Raw genomic sequence first — 14080 nt, 5'->3', positions numbered from 1 at the left:
TTTGTTTGGTCAACTTCTTCTTTAGGGAAATTCTTTGTTTCCTTGGTTGTTTCTTGTCTTGTCAATGCTCCCTCTCTCCCCCCCATTTTGGGCTAGTGTTTGGAATTCTATTTTGATCCCTAAGATTAATATTTTCTTTTGGATCTTGCTTCAGAATAAAGTTCTTACTGTAATGCCCGCTAAAATACCCTAGAGAAACTAACCATCTAATATGCAAATAGAGATAAAATAAATTTAAAACATCACTCAATGCAACATATTCAACTATCTACTCATATGCATTTAACATTCATTTACATGATATGCACACCTATCATGAACATAAACATAAAAGCACTATACGCTAGTGGAAATAAACACATTTCTACATTTAATCTTTCCCTAGGGTACCTCAATGTCATTACTTAAAATCTCATCAAGATCATATCCATCTAAGCATAACATCATAATTACTACCATTAACCCATGCATACTTATTCAACCATCACTACCTCTTTTCATGCATGCATATGAATCCTTCATTATTTTATTTTCAATGATAATTACTACATTACTAACCCATTTCCTTAATCATCATACGCATTCACATAACACTGAATGTGTAACCATAGAATCAATTCCATTAGTGAGCATTATCCAATATACAACATTACATTCTCTTACAAGTATTATGATCATGACCTATTACATCATATTCCATTACATATACCTCAACCATTTTACATCAAGGTGCATAGATCTCAACTACAAATACAATTACATCATGAATTCTATGCATACATATGCCATATGAATCATATACATCAACCTGCTCTAAGAATCCATCTATAACTGAAATATAAGAATCCACATCCACGCACAAGAGCATCCAACGAAGAACATCCCAATGGAAGAAAGCATCAAACCACCTGTATATGGTGAAAATGGATAACAATAATAACAATATTGAAAGGCTAAATGAATTCAACCACAAAACCCTAGCCTAACAATCAACAAAGATCCACCATAACATATGAAGATTACCTAAGACAATGCAAATCACATGAAGTCACAAAGATTATACCATCACATGTCCAATAGGGTTTTGATCTCCATTCTTCCTATCTCCATTGATCTTGCTTGATATATTTGCTCTCAGATTTTATGTGCACAAGAGCTCAACAAAGAACGGAATGTGGTTGCAAGCAGGATCGTAATGTAGTCAAGTCCTCCAAATTGTCGATTAGGGTTTGATAATGAAGAAAGAATCTCCTTAAATAGAAAACACCATAAGAAATGGAGGGATAAGATTGAGAGGTGTAAAAAAAGGAGGTCGGCTAGGATTAGAGGGTAGGTAGAGGAAATAATAAAATAATGAAAGGGGTAGGTAGTGTAGGAATTAAGAGATGAATGACATGTGTCATAGGTAGAAAAGGTTAATGAATTAATTAAATAAATAAAGATTTATTTAATTAATAGAAGAAGTAGGATAATTAAATAAATAAGATATTTATTTAATTTAGGAAAAGGATAATTTAAATAAATAAATGTATTTATTTAAATGAGAAATAAGGCTAGAAGAGGATAAATGAATTAATTAAATAAATAAGGATTTATTTAATTAATAGAAGAATTAAGCTTAGATGATTAAATAAATAAAATATTTATTTAATTAGACATGACAATTTTGGGTGTCAACATTTTGCCCCTCTTTGAGACAATGCGGCTTGTCGCGTTGTTTCAAAGAAGATAAGATGAACTGATACAGAGTTGCCCCAGAATGGGAATAATATGCCCCCTCGAGAGATTGGATGAAAATGTCTGACAAGATTGCAGACAATCTCTCGATAAGAAAGAAAGGCTAGAATGGATTGACCGGATAAAGTGACAAAGTCACGGGATAATGAAGACTGACTTGGAAAATGAAGGCGAGGGCTAGGGTAGGCTATAAGATAGACCACGGGGGAAAATACATCCTCATTGTCATCTACACATCCACAAGAGCATATTGCAAAGCGAAAATAGAGCAGGAGCAGTTAGCAGCGATGGCTTTCACTCATAGATTTGACCGCGTTCGCCGATTTCAGAGGCCAGCAGAGACAGGAGAGCCGGTAAGTACCACCAAACCTCCTCGTACTTTGATGCATTTAATTTTGTCATTAATGCATGCTAGGTAATGTAATAAATGCGCATTTATGTCAAGAAAGCGCGTTTGTGTCCAAAAATGTGAATTTTTGTCTGCTAGGTCAAATCGGCAGTTCTGTGATGAACATACGCTGTCGATTGGATAAGCTGCTGAGAGGATACACTCAAGCAGGTCCTCTAGGAAGACTAGGATAGATCAAGGCACTTTGTGATGAATAGTGAGTACCAAGATAAAGTACTTTGTGATGAACAGGGAGTACTAAAATATGAACAACACTTTGTGATGAACAGGGAGTGTAAATGTGAGTAACACTTTGTGATGAACAGGGAGTGTCACACACGTAGTACTTTGTGATGAACAGTGAGTACCACTAGGATAAATAGCAACACTTTGTGATGAACAGTGAGTGTCACTAGGGCTGAGATGATTGATTTGTTTGACTGCAGGAGTACTTGCCGATGTTGGAGTCATGGGAGAGATTCCTGTCGACGCAGAGATTGCGACCTGAGCTGACCTTCGAGGACCGAGCGGCTATTGAGGCTATGGGTCTGAGACATATTCTGTATGTGCCTGAGTTTCAGGCGAACATGGGACTGCTGACTGCGCTGGCGGAGAGATGGCACTCCGAGACATGTACATTTCATTTGCCGATGGGTAAGATGACAGTCACCCTGGAGGATGTATACAGGATTATGCAGATACTGATTGATGGGGAGCTGATTCCGTACGATCGAAACGGAGACAGGGATGCCCTTAGACGAGTGTTCTAGGATCCGGCATTGGACATGAGGTTGGGACATGTGGCATGGGCTACCATGACATGGACAAGAATAGCACTACCAATAGTGTTGGCAGGAGTTATCAGTGGGTTCCTCTGTTCGGATAGGGCGACACGAGGGGTGGCTGCAGAGGACATGGGGGCCAGGAGAGATGATCTTGGGGCGGGTCCTTCTAGGGCTCAGACTTCATCGAGGCCAGCCGGCTCTGAGGGAGGGAGTTCATCATAGCTGTAGAGGGCTCCCTATGTATCAGTATTGTACCATTTTTGTATGATGATGTAGACACATGCGGGTGATTGTAGCCATATGATTTTGACATCATTGTATCATGACACTTTATATATATATATATGAGATGATTCATCTTTGCGGCAACTATATGCATGTGTACCTATGTGATGAGATGTTCTTATGTGATGCTTATGATATGGATGCAAATATGTATATGATGCAATGCAATATATTTTGTTCTTTTATGTTTTATATGCGTATGCATGATGCAAATGTGAATGTATGTAATGCAGATGAATATGATAATGCAAATGATTATTGTGCTAACAGGTGTTGTGTGCAGGATGTGATGCAGTTGTGATATCTATATGTATGTATGAAATGCTTATATGTGGTAATGCAGGTGCAACTACATGAAATGCAAATGTTTTTGGTGTGTCATTATACTCAGTCATGTGATAGCGGGCTACGCGGACTCGAGAAGGATGATGGAAGTCAATCCAGAAAAGGGGGGATGAAAGACAGAAGATATGAAAGTGAAAGAGCTTCTTGTGCGTTATCATCATTGAGCTTTATTATGGCAAAATAGGTTATGACAATCGAGGCATATGTTCAACCCAGAAAGTCATTGTACCTGTTTGCATGGAGATAAGACAGTCACAAACAAGGAATGCCCCAGTTCATACTAGAATCACAGTGTCCTCATATCCTTGGACAAGTCATAGCATTACTAAGAGACAATCCACAGATAGCAAATACAAATAGGTGACGATACCCCATCCTCACCTTTCTAGTCAAAGACATCCTGGAGATAGAATCTCTAGTCAGAGACATCCTGGAAAAGCTAAAAGACATGTCACCAAAAAGATGAAATCAAAAGAAAACCAAGACTCGACACCAACATCCACTGTAGTCCTCAAGTTTAGTGTCTCTTGTCACTTGTATAAGTCTTATTTGATTGTGGTCACAATGTTTACTTTCACAAAAAGGATAGATAGCACTGAACCATATGTTGTCTGAGTCTGTTGAAAGATTTGATTTGTTGAAGCCCATTGTCGCTGCTGTGTCTCATCTGAAACTGACTGAATCCATGAAACTGATACTTTATTGCGAAGAAGATGAAACTTTATTGCGGATCTGCGATGCAAACGTTGCTTTATTGCGGATTGTGCGCGGATAGATTGAAGAAAGCTGGAAGAAACTGTACTCCTCAAAACATGTGATGTTCTTAGTTCCACACCCATCACTAGACGTAGGATTTGCCGTAGCCACAGATAGGATCTGATTTATTATGGATGGAAAGGGAGATTTATGATGAATGGCTAACCAATCTTGGGTAGATCAATAACAAGCCATGATGGGAATGGGTAAGTTTATTATGAACGAATTGGTCGTGAGTGTGTGCAAAGTGAAGGATGAAAGAGAATCCTAAAGGAGGGAGGAGCAATGTCTCTACGCATGGCGCTAGTAACCCAATTTTCACCATGGTACTTGCCTAGGGTGCCACTGAAGTGGTTTTCACCGTTGGACGAAATTATTTCTCTTTACTTTTTTTATTTTTCAATGTTTTTTGTGTCACAAGGCGCCTGTTTGCTAGGTTTTCACCAAGTAACGATGTTTTTGTTTTAAAATTTTTTTTTGTATTTTTGAATTAGGATATTCCGAAGAGCTATGTGTAGAACCTGCGAAGGTGCATGCTATTGATAGGATCCTCCAAAGGTTCACCTTCTGTAGTTGAGAGCTGATATGCCCCAGATCCATATGCTGCTGTAATGATGTAAGGACCAAGCCAATTTGGTTTGAACTTGCCGTTCTTCTCTCTGTCTTGTTGATTTTTAGGATTTTCTCTGAGAACCAAGTCACCTACCTCAAATGTGCGAGGCTTGACTTTGTGATTGTAACTACAACATTCCTTGACTAAATGATATGTAGCTCGAGTGACTGTCTTCCTTGATAAAGGAACTGAGATAGAATTACTAGTGTGTGGACTACATAGGCCAGTATGCATGTCACCTTAAGAAGTTTGGGCATCCCTGATAACAAAGTCCTTTGAGGAAGCTCCATTAAAGGTCCATGATGTATCGCCAGAAGGGAAAGGATGTGCAGAACAAGTGGATGAGTTATGAAGGCTTATAATTGTGAAAAGAAGTGAAAGTAGGATAGCATGATGGAGACTTAGGATCAACAAGTATGCTTTTTGACTTGAAATTGTAGAACTATTGCCCCCAGTTATTTTGATATTAGGGGAGATCAACTCTTGCTCTTTTTCTTTCATAGGATTTTTATCCTTGAATTTGATTTTTGCAGAGTCCAATAGCTTTTGATTTTGATTTGGACTAAAGGACTTTTCTTTATTTTTGACTTTTAGATTTTTCTTTTCAAAGCTTGATTTGTGATCCCCAATGAGTGAGGGCTTTTGTAATTCTTGTTGATCCAAGTCTGGAAGTGGAGTGGAAATGGAACGAGTGGATGAAATGGTAAGGCTATGTGAGTTATCAAGAGGGCTGGTAATACGCTCAATAGATTCTTCGCTGGAACCACTCTTAGGACTATTGATATCAAGAGATGCTTGCACCACTAGAGGAGATTTGCATTTGGACATAGTAGCCACAACACTAGGTGGTTCACACCCAATTCCTTGGCATTGCAATTTTTTTGTAGGTTGTTCCTATTGACAGAATACCTTAGGAGATAATGGGAGTTGGTCAACATGAAATATATACTCACCACATCCTAGGTCTTTAATCTTGAACTTTTCTTTTAGCTCTGCTTGTTTGGATGTAGAAGCTTTTAAGGATTCAGGATCCACATATGTTGATGAAGAAACAGCTTCGCGATTGACTGGTATTGTTATTTCTGATCTATGTCGCATATTGTTGCAATATATGAATGAATTTGGATCCTCTTTGACAGTCACTTCAACTCCATTGTGTGGAAACTTGATACATCGATGATATGTAGATGGGACTGCGCTCATTTCATGAATCCAAGGACGTCCTAGCAATATGTTGTATGTGAGATCCAGGTCTAGGACTTGGAAAACCACATCCTTTGTAACTGGCCCAACTCTGAGAGGTAAGGTGACTATACCCTTGGATGAACGCTCTTCATCATCATATGCCTTGATGGTGATTTTGTTTGTAGAATTCACAGCTTTATCGGAATATCCCAGTTGTGTAATAGTGCTCAATGTACAAATGTTTAGACCAGCTCCTCCATCTATCAGGACTCGCTTTATTCGATGTTTGTGTATGAAGGCTTCAACATGTAATGGTGCATTATGTGGCTGACTTACGGAGGCGTCATCGGCTTCTGTGAATGTGAGGGAATGTGGAATGGAAAGGTATCCCACCATGGCTTGAAACTGGTCCACGTTCAGATCAGTAGGAACGGCGGTGTCTCTCAAGATTTTTCAAGAATAGCTTTATGAGCGAGGGATATGCGTAAAAGCTCAAGGATGGAGATGAGCGCAGGTGTCTTCCCTAACTGTTCTACAAGGTCATACTCAGGTTTGGTTGACGAAGAAGCGGTATTTTTAGTGGAGGCACCTGGCAACGTAATTTTACCTTGACGAGTTGTAATATGACATTCAGAGGTAGGTCCGGAAGAAGATCCAACACCTCTTAGGACAATCTTGGGTCTCTAAGGAGGATTCTCAGGGTTCTTGTTCTTGATGGTAATAGTAGAGATATGATTGTCCATCGAGATATGATTGATAGTTGAATCATAGTTGTAAGGTGCTCTAGTATAGTTGGCCTGATCATCTATGACTTTGGCTTTTCCCTTGTCATGCTTTGGGAATGGTTCCTTAAACATCTCATGTTCTTGATTGGATGAGTGTCCCTCAATCTCAATGTCACCTCTATCAATGAGATCTTGCACAATGTTCTTCAGTCGATGACAATTTCCTGTCTTATGACCCTTGCTTTTATGAAATTCACAATACTCATCATCATTCCACCAATTTGGTTTGACCTTTGGTTCATATGGAGGAAAATCTGGAACTGTGATCACTTTGTTTGCCACAAGCTTTTTGAAGACTGATTCAAGTGGTTCTCCCAATGGGGTGTACTTCCTTCGTGGTCTAGAAGTTGTTTGAGTATTCACTTGATTGTTTGTAGAACTTGATCCCGAAAAGATGAATTTGGGTCGCACTGTGTTGGCATCAACAACACCATCATTGATTGTGTTCTTGTTTTTATTCCAAAATCTTGGCTTGTCTTTTCCTTTAAAGTCATCTTTGTTTTCCTTGAATATTTTAATGACTCCTTGTTCAATTAGGACCTTTTCTGTTGCTAAGCCTTTTTCAATGACATCCTTGAAGGTAGACAAACAAGCTTTCCTTAAGTCATATCCAATGTCTTTGTTAACATTTTGTGTGAACATTTCTACCATTTGTTTTTGTGGAATTTCACAAGAGCATCTGCTGGCTAGATTTCTCCATCTTTGTAAAAATGATGCAAAAGATTCTCCCTCTTTTTGCTTGGTGTTGCACAAAGTAGTGACTGATATGTCTGTCTCTATGTTGTAGGAGAAATCTTGAATAAATGCCTCTGCTAAGTCACCCCGTGACTTAATACCAGGTGGGAGTTGGGAGAACCATTCCATAGCTTGATCGCCTAAGCTTTGTGGGAATAATCTCATCAAGTATGTCTCTTTTGCTGCTACCTCAATGCAAGCTGTGAAAAATTGTCTTATGTGTGCCTTAGGATCCCCTTTTCCTCTATACTTGTCAAATTTAGGCGTCACAAAATGTGTAGGAAATGGAGGCATTGGAATGCTCTTGTCAAATGGATAAGGACATATGTCTCTCATTGTATATGTTGGCTTTGGTGTATTTATGTCCTCCATTTTCTTTTGTAAGTCTTTGATTTGTTGCTCCAAATTGCTCTTAGGTGGAGATCGACTTCTTGAACCATACCCCATGTTTGAGACACCAATTTGAGGAGGAGCTTGTTGCATATATGGATGATATTGATCATACATATGTTCATATGGAGGAGGTCTATATTGATGCGGCATATATGGAGCACTTGGTATAGATTCATGTTGAGGAACCCCATATCTATTTTGCGCATGTATACCATATTCTACAGGTATGTCATGTTCCATTGTGTTGCCCCCAAATTTGACACGGGGTTTCCTTGTGTCCAAATTTTGAGCATGCCTTTGAACATCCCATTGTTTTGGTGGTTGATCCTTAGCATTAGTATGTGATTGAGCATATCTGTCTGCATAAGACTTCCATAATGGTCTACGAAGGTGAGTATCATATGTTTGACCATGTGCATGTGGGATTTCTGGTTTTTGAAGCAAAGCTGATGGTGATTTAGGTACCATATGTGGTCCTCTATTTCCTCCACTATTAGGTCTCCTTTGATCCATATTGGAGTGAGGTTGTTGCAAAGGTCTATGTTCCATTATTTGAGACATTTCAAAATCATGAGGTATTTTGGCTCCACTTTGTGCCATCATTTGTAAGAAGTATTGTCTATCCCTCCTCATTATTTCCTCAACCAATCGATTGAAATGGGGATTCATAATGGATTCTTCCACATCTGCTGAATGTACTGAAAAGTTGTCCAAATTGTCATTGTGTGTAACATTGTTGTTTGTAGTGTCCATGTTCTCCACATTTGGAATGTTTCTATAGACATCCATGTCCGGCAATGTAGTGTGATCAGTATTGAAAAATAAATCATTGTCATACTCATAAGAACTCATGTTTGCGGACTCTTGAGCCTCTTTAGTTTCTCTCCTAGATTTTTGAAGACGGGTTTCAACCACGAACTAGGTATTGACCAAGATGTGTAAGACTAGATGAAAATGAAAAAAAAGTATGGAAGACCAAGAGTTGGATGGAATGTAAATGAATCTGAGGTGTACTTGCAAATGTCCAAAGTGTAAGACCAAGTATGTATGTAGTAGAGTAGGTGTGACTTCCAAAGAGAGGATAGTTTCTCTTGATGAGGTAAGCTGACCTTGACCCTAAGTAAGACCAAATGAGACCCAAAGGTAAGAAACCCTGATGAGGGACCACTTAGCAAAGTGTTGTTGTATGTAGTGTGTTGACAAAGTATAGTGAGGACAAGCAAGTGACCTTTTGACCCAAGTTTAGACAAGTATGAATGTAAAATGAGATGTGAAGCAATGATGGACTATGTGAGACCCAAAGACAGGTTGAATGCTAGATGAAACCTGAAGAAACAACCTAGGAAGCTCAAGTATTCCGAAACTGATTTCTCTTGTTTGCTGGACTGTAAAATTTTTCCAATTTGTGAAGTTGTGACCAAATCTGAATGTTTGACTATTTTTCGTGACAAGAGGACACAATGTTGATGAGGACTCAATGTTTGCAAGTGTTTAGACTCAAAATGACTCCAAGAAAAGTGTGTTGTTTGATGTAAAGTTGTTTTGCATACACTTGAAGACACAAAAGACACAATGTTTTGTTGTTTGGTCTTGAATGTTTTGAATGTTTAAAATAGTTGTTGATCCCACATGGGGTTTTACCCCCGAGGCTACGCTATTTAGAGCGGATACTTAGATGCTTGACCTCACTGGCTCCACCCTTGACACTCACTTCTCGGGTCAGCCAAGCATCAGTCTCCATGAAAACTCCCCATGGTGAACTTTGTATCTCTACTAAGAACCGTATGTGTGTGGGCTGCTACTAGAGGTCCGACCTCCTGCCCCAACAACTAGAAGGATTTGGGCTTCTAAAACAAAAAGGTGCTAGTAAGGGCATCCGCTCGTGTGGCCATACATGTGGCACTTTCAGCTCTATAAATACAGAAGGCTCCCAGCCGGTAGGGGTTACGCCCTACAAATGATCAAATAAATTTGATCAAACGGGTTTATGGGGAGACATAGTGTCGGTATGAACTAATCAGCACACGTTATCCATAGTTTTCACCATGAATACAGTTGTTTATAGTGGTTCGGAAGAGGTGGGGTTTCCTCGCTACCACTTGGGTCATTCTCTTCTCACTAGTAGTCCTAATGACCACACGGGAAGACAGACCCTCTAAAGATTGAGCAAAAAGAGCCTATTGCTCAAGACACAAAAGACAATGATTCAATTTTAGTGCACCAATTGAAGTGTTTGCTAGTCTATGAAAACAAGGTACACAATAAAAATCCAAAAACCCTTGCCAAGGACCTGCAACAAAGATTTATTAGTAGTTTGGATTGTTTGAAATAATCACCCCTTCCTGCAAGCACACAAGTTAGGTAAATTTTAGATCCAAAAGACTTTGTGAAATAGGGGCCTTAAACAATGCGTTTTGTTGACCAATTCAAAGATCTGATTCATCATAAAAAAAAGACCCCCTGTAAAATTTGAAGAGATTTCTAGAAATGTAAGAAAATCCAAAAAATTTGCTAATTTGCTCCAAAAATTAATTTTTTATGAAAAATCATAAAAAATTCATATAAAATGCAAAATCGATCCAAAAAATCTGAAATTTTTACTGGAGAGTTTTTATGGTCTTCCAAACTTGCACAAAAAATTTTCTGCAACAAATCCAAGTAGTTTGTGAGATATGAGTAAAATAATACAAAACCCTAATTTTCAAAGATCTGATTTTTGAAGAATAATTTTGCATCAAATTTAAAATAAAAAATAACAGATCATGTGTATAATTCTGAGAGATTTCTAAAAATGTAATAAAATCCAAAAAAATTTCTAATTTTCTCTCAAAATTAATTTTTTATGAAAAATCATAAAAAATTCATATAAAATGCAAAATCGATCCAAAAAATCTAAAATTTTTATTGAATCTTTCTGATACTTTTCCTGAATTGCACAAAAAATTTTATGTCAAAATTCAAAGCTGTTTGTGATATCTGATCAAAATAAAGAAAAACCCTAATTTTTAAAGATCCGATTTTTAGGGAAATATTTTGCAGCAAAATTAAATTCACAAAGAATAGATCCTGTGTATAATTATGAGAGATTTCCAAAAATGTAAGAAAATCCAAAAAATTCTCTCATTTTCTCTCAAAATTAATTTTTTATGAAAAATCATAAAAAATTCCTAGAAAATGAAAATGTTCTCCAAAAATTCTGAATTCTGGATTGAGAGCTCCTGATACTTTCTTCAACTTGCAAAAAAAATTTGGTGCAAAATTTTCTAGCCGTTTGTGAGATATGATTGAATCTCTCCAAGATCTTTATTTTGTGTCCAAAACCCTAGCTGTACAAGGTTATTCTCCAAATTGTTTTACAAAATAGCAATATAGGGTTAGAAAAATCTACAAAAAACACAGATCTATGAAAAATCCATGTCCCACCGGGCGTGCCAAAATGTTTATGGTGAAAATGGATAACAATAATAACAATATTGAAAGGCTAAATGAATTCAACCACAAAACCCTAGCCTAACAATCAACAAAGATCCACCATAACATATGAAGATTACCTAAGACAATGCAAATCACATGAAATCACAAAGATTATACCATCACATGTCCAATAGGGTTTTGATCTCCGTTCTTCCTATCTCCATTGATCTTGCTTGATATATTTGCTCTCAGATTTTATGTGCACAAGAGCTCAACAAAGAACGGAATGTGGTTGCAAGTAGGATCGTAATGTAGTCAAGTCCTCCAAATTGTCGATTAGGGTTTGATAATGAAGAAAGCATCTCCTTAAATAGAAAACACCATAAGAAATGGAGGGATAAGATTGAGAGGTGTAAAAAAAGGAGGTCGGCTAGGATTAGAGGGTAGGTAGAGGAAATAATAAAATAATGAAAGGGGTAGGTAGTGTAGGAATTAAGAGATGAATGACATGTGTCATGGGTAGAAAAGGTTAATGAATTAATTAAATAAATAAAGATTTATTTAATTAATAGAAGAAGTAAGATAATTAAATAAATAAGATATTTATTTAATTTAGGAAAAGGATAATTTAAATAAATAAATGTATTTATTTAAATGAGAAATAAGGCTAGAAGAGGATAAATGAATTAATTAAATAAATAAGGATTTATTTAATTAATAAAAGAATTAAGCTTAGATGATTAAATAAATAAAATATTTATTTAATTAGACATGACAATTTTGGGTGTCTACACCACCAAACCATGTGGAACCATAAGGAACCACCCCCCGTGCTAGGAGATGACACAAGATCCCACACACACTCTAGATCTAAGTTGAAACCTAACAACCAAAGGATAATACTCCACACATCACACAGCTAAACCAAATCTCAACAAAACATAAGACCTCTAGAGGCATCAGGACAACAAAGCTTAAGGAACCAGGATCCACATGTAGGGAAGAATGTCATCACATGCTACCACCAACAATAAAGGATATCCTGGAACCCAGTCCCAAAATCCGTGATACACATACAAAACTGTCTCAACCTTTGAGGAAATCAAGGGAGTTCGGTTTATCTGGTTACGAGATCTTCCCATACCTCACTCTAGTCTACTCTAGGCCATGAGATGGGGCATCACCAATCCATTTTTTATCTTATTAAGATGAGTTACTGCTACCCATCCCACCTATGATTAATTTATTATGTTATCACTTGATTATTACAATTAACCTCCAATGAGCTATCCTAACGGTCTAGACCCCGATTCCATATCTCAAGGAATCCTAGCAGTCCATTCCTCATGACCTTGAAAGACTCATGGAAGCGAACTCTCCCTAATCATTCTCCTAGGCCTTAGGGTAACATCACACATATACAAGAACGAGGGCTCTCAATATGGCATAACCTAGTTAACCAAGGTCTCCGTTACAAGAATATCAACAACATCAATCTTGCACATATACAAATCTGAAACATGACAAGACCCATAAAGCCAACATTTAAATCAAGAGCCTCATGAAACTAAATACACATATAAGAAAGGTGAGGTATAAATCCTCTTGTATAGCTAAATTGTAGATCAACTCTACAACGAGGCATTGGTCCTCTTGCTGGAGATACACGTATATCCTCCATATCAAGGAACACTCATCTTGTTGGAGCAAATATGATATAAACATCATCAACAAGGTATAAATTCCTCCTGATGAAGCTAAAACAACAATAAAATAGCCAAAAATAAAGCGCAATCCACTCTGAGAATCACAAGGAAATCATCAAATGCCTCTGGAACAAAATCAGAATCCAAAAATACATCATAGACTAACAAAAATTACCAAAATATTAGAATAGGGCAGTTTAGCGCATCCATGGGAAAGAGTAGTGCATAGAGCACTTCTTTTAGCGCATAGAGAACTTCTTTTAGCGCATCCATGTCAAAGTCCAAAGATCAGAAAATAAAGAAAATGACACATGTAACACATATAAAGGCACATATGGGGTCCAAAATAGCGCATAGGACTCGACTTTTAGCGCATACATAGCATTTTGTAGTGCATGGTGCCAGAGACAAAAAAAAGACAAAAACAAAAGGAAATAAGTTATGGATCCACCTAGAATTGATCATAATCACACATAGAGACTCAAATTCCCTCCTAGAAGGTGCGTAAGACCAAGATAAGGCTAAATCAAGGCATAATTAGAACATCAAGACCTCACAAGAAAAAATTTAACATCCATACCTGACAGCTCATACTCATAGTCATTCAAGGACAATGCCCAGAACACACATAACATAGCCCAAAGATAGAACAAGGTAAAAATACCATCACCAATGATACAATTGACAAGACCCAAGCATTCTACAGGACTGAGGAGGAGGATAGAAATCACAAAGTTCGAACATATGCTTTTCACGACAAGCTACAAAAACACTACCACAATGATACACACACACACATATAAATGCACTTATCCACCCAAAATTTACAATAAATACATAAACTATGTTCTTATTGTTGGCATTGAGTTGTCATTGATGTCAACCGATATTGCAAGCTACCGGTAGGGTATGTCAACTCGGTATGAAGAAGATTGAACCAACATAAGGAAGAT

Source organism: Cryptomeria japonica, chromosome 8 (assembly GCF_030272615.1).
Source record: "Cryptomeria japonica chromosome 8, Sugi_1.0, whole genome shotgun sequence".
Taxonomy (NCBI): Eukaryota; Viridiplantae; Streptophyta; class Pinopsida; order Cupressales; family Cupressaceae; genus Cryptomeria; species Cryptomeria japonica.
Note: the sequence above shows the minus strand (reverse complement) of the source record.